Source organism: Podarcis melisellensis (assembly GCF_964234715.1).
Source record: "Podarcis melisellensis genome assembly, chromosome: 9".
Lineage (NCBI taxonomy): Eukaryota > Metazoa > Chordata > Lepidosauria > Squamata > Lacertidae > Podarcis > Podarcis melisellensis.
Genome location: NC_138541.1, coordinates 64,504,376 through 64,516,387, shown reverse-complemented (window position 1 = coordinate 64,516,387; position 12,012 = coordinate 64,504,376).

The following is a 12,012-nucleotide window of genomic DNA, read 5'->3' as shown; positions in this document are numbered from 1 at the left end:
AAAAAACAAACAAAAAACAAAAACAAAAAAGCAATTAAAACAGAAAAGTACTGGCATTAAACTATCAGTTAAATAGATGCAGAAGTGACCAAACACAGATTCATCCTTCCCTATTTCCAGTGCACTCCCAATATAACCTAGTCCACGGGTGACCAGGCAAGCATACTGTGCTAACATTTCATATGGAATATTACAGGTGGTTAAGGACGTGTAAATGTAGCAGAGCATGTGTGGGATATTTATTGAGTTATGCGCATTACCTATATGTGACCTATATCTAGCTGGAGAGCATTGCTCACTTGGCGCAAACTCCTTTCCTGTAGGATTTCTATATAGCAAATATAAAGAGGGTCAAGATACATTTATAAGGAAAATAAAGCAAAGTCTGCACCTTGTCAGATCAAGGGAGAAATAAAACAACAAATAAAAACACTCGCTACATGAAACAAAGCGAAAATGCATTACTTTGAACTTTGGTAAGATTCTTGCACTTTAGAGCAAAACACACTGGGAACGATTTTCAATGGTAGTTGAAAGTTTTTTTTAAAAAAAAAAGAAAAGAAAATTGTGAAGGGTCTGAGATCAAAGTCTTTCTGTTGAGAGATCATAATGCATTACCTCAAAGTGGGCACAGCAATCCCCTTCTGTTTCATTATGTTCCTTCAGATGAAATTCAAACCAGCATTTGAAAAGAAACTTTTTAAAGTGTGTTGAAACATCTTTGACAAGAGACAGATACTGGGCCTGCAAGATGATTGCAGCTGCATATATCGCGGTTTGACCTAATCTTGTGATGAGCACTGTCTCCAATTCCCCAAGCCAACTTTGAACTGATGCACAGCCGACTGGCTTGGGGCAAAGAATGCCCTCCCTTGTTGTGGCTGGCATCTGTCCGTCTCGAGAGACAATGGAGAGCACCAATGGGGGCAAAGTCAAACCACTGTGTTGCCAGCACCAAAGTGACCTCCCCAGGGCACAAGCCTGGGCACTGTGTATGGAGGTGCTGGGCTGCCCAGTTGACAAGATCCCCCTCTTGGCTTTGCTGATATGGTCCAAAGGAAAGCAGAACAACACGTTTGGCACCAGCTTGGCTGCAGGAGTTGCCAGAAGAAGGTGAACCACCCAACCATTTTAGGGTCTCCAGCTGTGTGTTGGGTTTAGTTCTTGGCCTTTCCTTCCCCAAACAGCATCAGGGTCTTTTCCAGGGAGTCTTCTCTTCTCGTGAGGTGGCGAAAGTATTGGAGTCTCAGCTTCAGGATCTGTCCTTCCAGTGAGCACTCAGGGCTGATTTCCTTAAGAATGGATAGGTTTGATCTTCTTACAGTCCATGGGACTCTCAAGATTCTCCTCCAGCACCACTATTAAGCACTACATATGCATAAACTTCCTCCAATCTAAAGTTACAACACAATACTAATTATACCATGTATGGTCTTTCCTTCATTCCCTATTCAAGGAAACAAAGGACTCTCTCTCTAAGCAGCCCCCCGCTGCACGTGGTCTCTTTGCATTCCTTTCTACCTGAGGGGGTTAGGACATTCGAGCAGAGCACGTCTCATTGTCAAATGTAGACACTTAGGAATACTGTTTACAACCATGGGACTAAAGCTGCTCCTAGCACAAGATACAGTAAGGCAGTTACAAAGAAACAGCAGACACAAGGCTTCTAGCCTGGCTAACTAGCTGATCTTATAGGTCTCTATGTGCATCACAAGCATTAATTTTTTTTCTTTTTTCTTTTTTTCTAGAAGAAGAGTTTGGATTTTATATCCCACCTTTCACTCCCTTTAAGGAGTCTCAAAGCGGCTAACATTCTCTTTTCCCTTCCTCCCCCACAACAAACACTCTGCGAGGTGAGTGGGGCTGAGAGACTTCAAAGAAGTGTGACTGGCCCAAGGTCACCCAGCAGCTGCATGTGGAGGAGCGGAGACGCGAACCCGGTTCCCCAGATTACGAGACTACCGCTCTTAACCACTACACCACACTGGCTCTCAATCACAAGCATTAATAAGTGACTGGATATTTCCACATATCCATATTTGAAACAAAACTTTTGAAAGATAAGTATATTGTTGAACTATGAAGATGCTGTCACTCCCACAGGCTTATTAGCGTCCTGTCGTTTACACATGACACACAATTACATTCATGCATAAGAATCACACAAACACACATCTCTCTGAAGCTGCATTAAAAAAATAATCATCTGATTTTGGGGGGGTTAAAAATAAGTCTTGCCTTTGCTTATTCCCTCCCTCCCCCAATTTTTCACATGCCAATTTTAACAAGTCTCTGGAGAATGGGCAAGTCTCCACTCCAATCATGACTCTTTTCTCTGGAAATGTCTATCATTTTATAACAAAAGCATGGCCCTTACTGAAGTGGCTTAAAGCTATACAAATCCTGCTGATGTTTAAGCATTAGTTTCCTCCTTCCTTTTCTTAAAACCACTAAACTGCCCTTCTATAAGAGCAAATATAATTAATAAAGGCTTTTCTATTATTCATACCAAAGCAACCCCATAAAGAAACTTGATAATACTGATGGAATGAAACAGTAATGTAAAGCACATCTTAAACCGCTGCTCTCCCAGAGCAATGCAGGTTCCCAGTGACATCAAGATGGAAATTCAGTTAACAGAAGCAGCTGCACCATTTACAACAGTAGAAGCTGGTTTCTAAAAAAATACACACTGAAATGTTGAATTTTGTCATTCTACTCTCATAGAACAGCTTGTGTAGCATGGTAGCTGACATTGCGTGGACAGGCGGAGTCCCCAGATCCCGAGCGGTCCCCCCCGTCATGTGGAATAACGACTCAAGACAACGTGCTATGGGATTAAATTAGCCACAACTTTATTAAATTTCAAATGTGGATAGACCTTGGCTCAGGCATTGGGCGTTCTCACTCCCCAGTCCCCAGCCGGGGACCTAGGGAGCATCAGGGTTATCCAGTGTTTGTGTGTGGGGTGGGCTGGCTCTGGAGAACATATGTTCAAGCAGAGATAGCCGCCCCCGTTACGCCGCCACCGCAGGGGAGAGCAATGACGACCTTTCGGCGTACGGTCAAAGCCTCCCTTCAGAAACCCCTTTAACGGGGAACCCTGGTATTGCTGCCACAAAGAGGAAGATGGACTAAAGGATTCCGCCCAAGGCCTGATACCGCCAAAGTTGTGACGTTTTGCTATGGGAAAGGCGAAACCTGCCAATGCAGGGAAATTCCTTTCCGGCCCTTTAACAGCGACCTTAACGTAGCAGCGCCCGCGTACCTGTGAAGAAAAGTTAACCTGCAAAACCTGTGAAGAAAAGTTAACCTGCAAAATAAGACATTAACTGAGTGTGGGTAGGGTGGGAGAAGCTCTGGAGCCAAGTGAGGATTCCCAGGTAAGATCCTCCCTCTATTGTGTGGGCAGGTAATCCCTCCCCTACCTGGCCTGGTCTCCTTGGCAACGCTTCCCCGAGGTGAGATTGGACAACTGACTGAGGTAGGTGGAGACCTCCAGGTATCCCACCTGAGGGAAGGCAAAGCCAAGCCTATGCTGATGGAGCTGCTCCAGATCCAGGGGCTGTGCGCGTCCACGCAAAGGGCGCCCCCCGTTTTAAGCAGGGAGCGGCCATTGTGAATGACAACCTGGGATGGTCCCAGTTCAGATTTTGCCTCAGGCATGAATTCATGGCATGGCTTAAGCAACACACTACGGCCATACCTTGGTTGCGTGTCGAGGTCCCCCAAGGCACCCCTAAATAATTTACAATTCACATTTTTTTTTTGTTTAAGGTTTTTGGCATAATTTTGGCCACAACTTTATTAAAATACACAAATGTGAATGGTTGCTTAGGCATTGGTTCTGACTATCTGTCCCCCGGGACAGAACTGACTTCCGGATTCCAGCGAAAGCCAGTAAGGGAAAACAATACTGGGGAGATCATAGAGCCGGGCACCAGACCCTCACCCCTCCACGCATGCTCCCAGGGGCTTGTGCGGCCCTAAGCCTCATTCATGGGTACGGATGAAAGAATGGCAAGCTCCTAGATTCCTTTAACAAAATTCCCTTGCAGCAGCAGCATTGGAGGGGCAGGCACCGCCAATCCTCACCCCTCCACCAACCATTTTTTAACCATTTTTTAAACCAATGCCTAACTACAACCTTACAAGTTGTGACAATTTGCTACACAGTAGGCAAAAACCAAATGGCACCAGCCAATCAGCCAAATGGACAAAATTCCTAACAGGCCCCTGCCCCAAAAGCAGATGATCCCATGACAGGCATAGCAAGGTCAACGCAATAGCCCTAGATTAGGGTGGGTGTGCGGGTGATCCGATGCACGCAGCAAAAGAGCCCAGTCAGTGCTGCGTGACTTGATTTTATAACCTTTAGCCCATCCCCCTAAATGGTTACACCAAAATTTGCCCAGTAACCCAACCACCCAATCACTGTGGATGGTCATCCAAACTAATCCACCCAGCAACAGAGGGGTGGCCTGTCAGACCCCACCGCAACACGTGCTCTCTATGAAGGAGAACACGCTTTCTCAAACTTAATCCTATCCAGAAGTCCGTTTGACTTCAGAAAAAGTTGGAAAACCAAGGTGCCATTTCCAATTGGCTGCAGGAGCTTCCTGCACTCAATCAGAAGCCGCAGAAACTACGTCAGACATTTGGCTTTCAAAAAACATTCGCAAACTCACTTCCGGGTTTGCGGCGTTTGGGAGCCAAAACGTTTGAGTCACAAGGAGTTCAAGAACCAAGGTACAAAGCGTGTTCTCCTTCATGGAGAGCACGTGTTGCGGTGGGGTCTGCTGAGCCACCCCTCTGTTACCAGGCAGGGTCTCTAAAGATGGCCTGGGGCAGTGATTGGTTCACTGGGTTGCTGGGGTAAAAGTTATGTTGCAATTTTGGTGGGAGGGGTAAAATGTTTAAATACTCTGCACGCAGCCTGGAGCTTTCTCTTTGCTGTGTGCAACGGATCACCCGCCCACCCGCCCTTGAGTAAGGGGTTGTTGCATTGACCTTGCTATGTCTGTCATGGGGTTGTCTGCCATTGGGGCAGGGGCTTGGTAGGAATTTTGTCCATCTGGCTGATTGGCTGGGCTATTTGGTTTTTGCCTACTGCGTAGCAAATCGACACAACTTGTAAGGTTGCGGTTAGGCATTGGTTATAAATTGGTGGAGGAGGGGTTAGGATAGGCTGGGCCTGCCCCTCTATGGTTGCTGCGGAAAGGGAATTCCGTTAAAGGAATCCTGGAGCTTGCCATCTTTTCGTCCAATCCCTGGAATGGGACTAGGGCCGGCAAGCCTTCGGGGAGCATGCGGATGAGAATTGAGGGTCTGTGACTCAGCTCCATTTCTCCCCGACTTGCTTTCCCCCGCACTGTCTTTCGGTGGTGCCCGGAAGTCAGTTCTGTCCCCAGGCGGGGGGACAGATAGTCTTAACCAATGCCTAAACAACCACTCACAGTTTTGTATTTAAATAAAGTTGTGGCCAAAATTATGCCAAAAACCTTAAACAAAAATTAAGTGTGCGTTGTGAGTTATTGGGGGGGGGGTGGCTTGGGGACCTCGACATGCAACTGTATCTTCTTAGTCCCCATCCCTCAACCTACAACATGGTGATAGTAATACAGGTCTACATTGGGCTGACTTGTTAGGATTAATGGATCAGTGTAGGGAAAGTTAGGCATTTGAAATGGACAATGGAAGTGCGGGTCTTTTCCTTACCTCTCCAGTGAAATATGATGGATTAGCATGTTTGCATGTATAGTTAGTTATTTGTTCTAGAACTGAGCCAAAATTTCTAAAGAGTTTTCTGAGACACTTGTCTCTCTTCTTCTGCCCACTTTCTGTCCTTAGAGAAAGACCACCATAATTTACTCCTTTGAAATATTGCCTATGATATGACGGGCATTAAAATTTTGCTTCCCTTAGGCATCACTGGATTATAAAGGATCCATAGTTCATTGGTAGTTTTTGCATTTTCCATTATGCATGCACATCTACTTCAGACAAGGCCCAAATCCAAAGCTATGGAGTTTTAGGCACTCTTCAAGGTGAAACAGGGCTTCCTAAGGTGTTTCAAAGCAAGTTGGGCTGTTCCCAGAGCCTTGGGTCTGCCTCTGAGATTCAGGGGAGGCAAATAGTGCCAGATAATATCAGAACTGTCAATTAAAATTGATCGTGCATCCTCTGCAAGTTCTCCATAAAATGAAAATGGCAGAGAGGGAGAGAATGGGGTGCAGTTTTGTGAATGAGATTTCTACCATCTAATCTGGGAGCAATCTTTCTAGGCTTCTCCTTCTTCCAATTACAGAGTTTTTGGGAGAGAAGTAGAAGTTAGCATCAACTGAGGAGAAACAAAACCCATAACTGTTTTCATTCATCCTAATTCCCTAACCTTTGTCCTATACTTCTGGAATTTTACAAGCTACTTTACCTAGGTACACTCGTGTGTGCTATATGCTATTTTCATACAAATTGCTCAAAATAACACGGTGGGGAGAAAACCTATTCCCTCAAATATATATATATATATATATATATATATATATATATATATATATATATGCAGGTTTTGGTGTCCTCGGGTGTCTTCCCGTGTAAAAGTTGGGGTGTCTAGGCGACGTTTCGACGAGGTCTCACTCGTCATCTTCAGGCTGGTGCTTTCGGCTTCTTGTTACTGGAACAGAGCAGGATCTCAGTGTTTGAGTTCCTATAAATACTGTTGAGGGGGTGTGGTGTATAGCCTCCAATGTTCTGGGCAGAGAGGAAGTTCCCAGGCTAGTGTGCCTTTTCTTCTTTTGTTCCTTAATTACTTGGGGGATATCTTGAGTGATTTCTTGAGTGATATCCTGAGTACCACTTAGGTGGGTCATTAGGTGTGGATTAGTTGCTAAAGTCTTTGTGTCTTGACCTCTTGAACTTTGTGAAGAGTTTTTCTATACACGAAGCCAAGCCAGAGCACAACTAAGTGCAGTACAGCCATCTTCTCAGAAAAACTCTTCACAAAGTTCAAGAGGTCAAGACACAAAGACTTTAGCAACTAATCCACACCTAATGACCCACCTAAGTGGTACTCAGGATATCACTCAAGAAATCACTCAAGATATCCCCCAAGTAATTAAGGAACAAAAGAAGAAAAGGCACACTAGCCTGGGAACTTCCTCTCTGCCCAGAACATTGGAGGCTATACACCACACCCCCTCAACAGTATTTATAGGAACTCAAACACTGAGATCCTGCTCTGTTCCAGTAACAAGAAGCCGAAAGCACCAGCCTGAAGATGACGAGTGAGACCTCGTCGAAACGTCGCCTAGACACCCCAACTTTTACACGGGAAGACACCCGAGGACACCAAAACCTGCATTCCTGTACCCGTGAAAATCTACGAAAGCATATATATATGTATATATATATATATATATATATATATATATATATATATATATATATGGCTCCTCTTGCACAAACTCCCCGCCCCTATCATAAAACTTAAAGCTACTTAGCACAGGAACATCTGTCCCCATTTGTTTGAAATTTGGTGGGCTAAATCCACACAGAATGAGCTTCTAAGCTTGCAAATATAAACTAATTCCGTATATATTTTTTTTAAAAATAATTGGTTCAGTTAAATGGAGCTCAGGTATCAGGGCTGAGAGGGCTCTCAGAATACGCAGTCAACCCACTGCAGGTATTGAAATCTAGGGCAGACTGTTGATTCAGTTTTGCCTATCATTAATTTAGCTGCCATATTTTGGGTGATCTTTATAGTTCAATGAATATAACATAACTCTGATATCTTTTACTTTGTAACATCTTCTCCACCCTTTTATGAAGTGATAGTTTGCCTGCACACAGCTCTGGATTTCAAAATGACTAATAAATTATAAGATTTCCCTCCTTTCTGTCTCTGCATTATTATTTTACAACACTGCCGTACTACCGTGCTTAATGAGAAGGCAAGTATAAAACATGGTTCTATTAAAATATGATCAAAAACGTATCACGTAGCTGTACCAGAGATTGAGATTTTTCACTAAAAACTATCATAGATTTTATATCTGTCTATCTTTGATGTGCAACACAGCTTATATACAAGAATGTTCTTTTCTTAAAAAAGAGAACTCTTTTGAATGCATGTGATGTGTTAAGTGGGAAAAAGTTAACATTACTAACTTTGACTAATTACTGTGTTTTTTTTAATGAAAAGTAAACTGTTCATCAATACCTATTCTTTCTATTTATTTATTTTATTATTTGCTTAAGAAAATCTCTATGTGTCAACATCTACATGTTTGGATAAACTCGCCTAAACAAAATCAGTGCTGATAATATATATATATATATATATATATATATATATATATATATATATATATATATATATATATATATATATATATAGTAATCATAAATAAATAAGAATAAAAAGAGAACATTCCATTGTAACTATCCAACCTCCCAAAATTTCAACACCTCTTGTGATGGCTTGACCCGTTTCCGTTTTAACAGTACAAATTCTACAAACACCCTCCATATCTCTTCAAAATCATTTCTCCTGCGTATTCCCCATCTTACCTTAATGGCACATGTTAATTTATCATTGATAGCTATATCCCACACCTCTTTATGCCATTCTTCCATTTTATATTCTGCTTGCCTCTTCCACTTCCTGGTTATATAATAATTCATGCAGCTGTCAATAAATTTGTGAGCAAGTCCTTCATTGCCTGCGAACTTTCCACCCCGTCTTAAATTGATAATAATGCTACGCCTGGACTTTTGGTCAGCTTTAACCCAGTGATTTCTGTTATCTCCTTAAACACCCTTTGCCATGTTTTTATTTTTTATTTACATATTTACACCCCCACCACATATGAACATAATTCCCTGTTTCCTGGCATCCCCTCCAACATAGCACTGGATACACTTTTCTAATGGGGTTTCACCACCTGCTTTGGTCCAGCAGAATGTTGTATCCTATCACGGCCTCCATTTGATGCCACCATCCTATGCCATTGCTCTTTGCCGTAGGACATGGGGAGGGCTGTTAGGCTGTGCTCTTGAGGGTGGAATGAGGAGAAACTAAGCAAAAGTTGCCTGCAATGGGCAACATATGTTTTCCGTATCGCTCAGATCAGCAAAGAAAGCTGGCTCCGGAAACTTTTGTAGAGGATAGAAGGCATTGCCTAAGCCAGGCTTCCTCAACCTTGACCCTTCAGATGTTTTGAGACTACAATTCCAAGCATCCTTGACCAATGATCCCGCTAGCTAGGGATCATCAGAGTTGTAGGCCAAAAACATCTGGAGGGCTGAGGTTGAGGAAGCCTGGCCTAAGCAGTTTGGTGGATTGGATTTGGATTTTGTGACAGGCCATTCTGAAGTTCCTTCCTTTGCCCCTGGTCATCTCTGACATCACCAGTCTATGTGCATCAAGCCGAGGACTGAATCCTGATGTGGTCTACTGTTGAAAAATGCAAATTCAAGGTGGCCACGTAGAATGAGGTATGTAGAGTTTTAAAAAATATATATTGGCCCAATTTTCTGGGGTGCCCAATCTCTTACTACAACTGTGGATGGCATAGAATTGAACTGAATAAAACCAAACAGTAGAGATGAGCCAAAACAAATGTGCACGTAAGCTAAGAATACTTTATCTTTTTGACAGATACTTGGGAGTTGAATCAAAGGGCATTTCTCTTTAGTAGCAGGGACTCCGCTCCTTGGGTAGACATGTCAGCACATGTATGAAAACACAGCAAAGCGCTTAGCATATCATTGACGCTCAAACTGCATTTCCCAGTTCGCAGTGATTTAAATATTCAAACGGGGGGCCAAATAAATTGCAACACCGGCAGCACCTGTTCATGCGCCAAGGGGTAAGGGAGGCACACTTTCAAGGGGAGGCCATAGCTTGTTTATTACTTAATTTAAACTCTGCCAAAAACAGAGCATCTGCTTCTACAAAGGCTGTTGACAGTTGAAGCATTTCCCCCCATTGTGCTTTAACTCTGCCGAGGCCCCGGCATCTGCTCACACGAAGAGGTGTTGACAGTCTAAGCGTGAGTGCTTTCCCATTGTTTTGAAACGGTGCCAAAACCTGGCGGCATCCTACACACAAAGGCAGCGTAAATTATAGCCAGCAGAAGAGTTTTTACAAATATGCAAAGCAGATAAACACACAGGGCTTCTCGTGTATTCATCCTTCCTTCCCTTTTGCTACATGGCAGCACTGAAGTAGTGAAGGATGGTTCATCCCCATCCAGGAATGGCTACAGTTGACGCCCCAACCGAAGTTAGCAAAAGGCAGTTCTTCTCACGGTGGAGGACACTTTTGCCTCCGATGACAGTGCTGGATCAAGACATCCTCCCCCAAAATTCATACCTGCTCCTTCAGAGGAAGTGTGACTCCACCCAAAATGGGAAGTCAGCATAATTCATGTTCCTGGGAAATGCCCCCCACCTCCCCACCATCACAAGATCACCATCTAATCAGGGTTCCAGATGATTTTCAAACTGTGTTCTGGAGTGTGAATTGGGCAATTAGGGTTGTTATAACAATTTAAGGTATCAAATATATAAATTAAATCTTCATAAATTTACAAGGCAAACACATACATAAGTATGTAAACCATGGGTCTGAAATAGTACAGGAGAACAACCCTGAAGCCATTTTGACTCTCCCAAATTGACCTCAAATGTTTCTCTGCAAGGAGGAAGGAAATGGGAAAGCTTCTCCATTGTCTTTTGCTTACCTTTCTTTATGGCATCCTTGTGTATGAATAGGGTGAGCCTGTGACCTGGATTCACAAATTAAAGTATTCACTATCACAAAAGAATGGCCAGGCTGCCCAATTATGCAATCACTGGCCATTGTCAGGCATCCTGGCAGAGCGTGTTCTCCTTCATGGAGAGCACGTGTTGCGGTGGGGTCTGCTGAGCCACCCCTCTGTTACCAGGCAGGGTCTCTAAAGATGGCTTGGGGCAGTGATTGGTTCACTGGGCTGCTGGGGTAAAGGTTATGTTGCAATTTTGGTGGGATGGGTAAAATGTTTAAATACTCTGCACGCAGCCTGGAGCTTTCTCTTTGCTGCGTGCAACGGACCACCCGCCCACCCGCCCTTGAGTAAGGGGTTCTTGTATTGACCTTGCTATGCCTGTCATGGGGTCGTCTGCCGTTGGGGCAGGGGCCTGGTAGGAATTTTGTCCATCTGGCTGATTGGCTGGGCCATTTGCTTTTGCCTACTGTGTAGCAAATCAACACAACTTGTAAGGTTGCGGTTAGGCATTGGTTATAAATTGGTGGAGGAGGGGTTAGGATAGGCTGGGCCTGCCCCTCCATGGTTGCTGCGGAAAGGGAATTCCGTTAAAGGAATCCTGGGGCTTGTCATCTTTTTGTCCAATCCCTGGAATGGGACTAGGGCCGGCAAGCCTTCGGGGAGCATGCGGATGAGAATTGAGGGTCTGTGACTCAGCTCCATTTCTCCCCGACTTGCTTTCCCCCGCACTGTCTTTCGGTGGTGCCCGGAAGTCAGTTCTGTCCCCAGGCGGGGAGACAGATAGTCTTAACCAATGCCTAAACAACCACTCATGGTTTTGTATTTAAATAAAGTTGTGGCCAAAATTATGCCAAAAACCTTAAACAAAAATTAAGTGTGCGTTGTGAGTTATTTGGGGGGGTGGCTTGGGGACCTCGACACGTAAACAGGATTTCTGTTGTAGACCGCCTCCTTCTGTGATGTATGTATGATGTTTTTTGGGGTGGTCTAGAGCAGTGTTTCCCAACCGGTGTTCCGCGGCACACTTGTGTGCCGCGAGGTGTTGCCTGGTGTGCCGTGAGGTGTTGCCTGGAGGGAGGCGGGCGAGTCCAAAAAAGGTTGGGAAACACTGCTCTAACACACGCCAGCCGGGGTCTGCCTCCGCGTTGCATCAGCTTCCTCGCTCTCGGCGCTCTGCTTGCCAGCCTGGTGGCCTCTGCCCTGCCCCGAGACTGGAAGGGAGGGGCGGGGCTTCCACTGC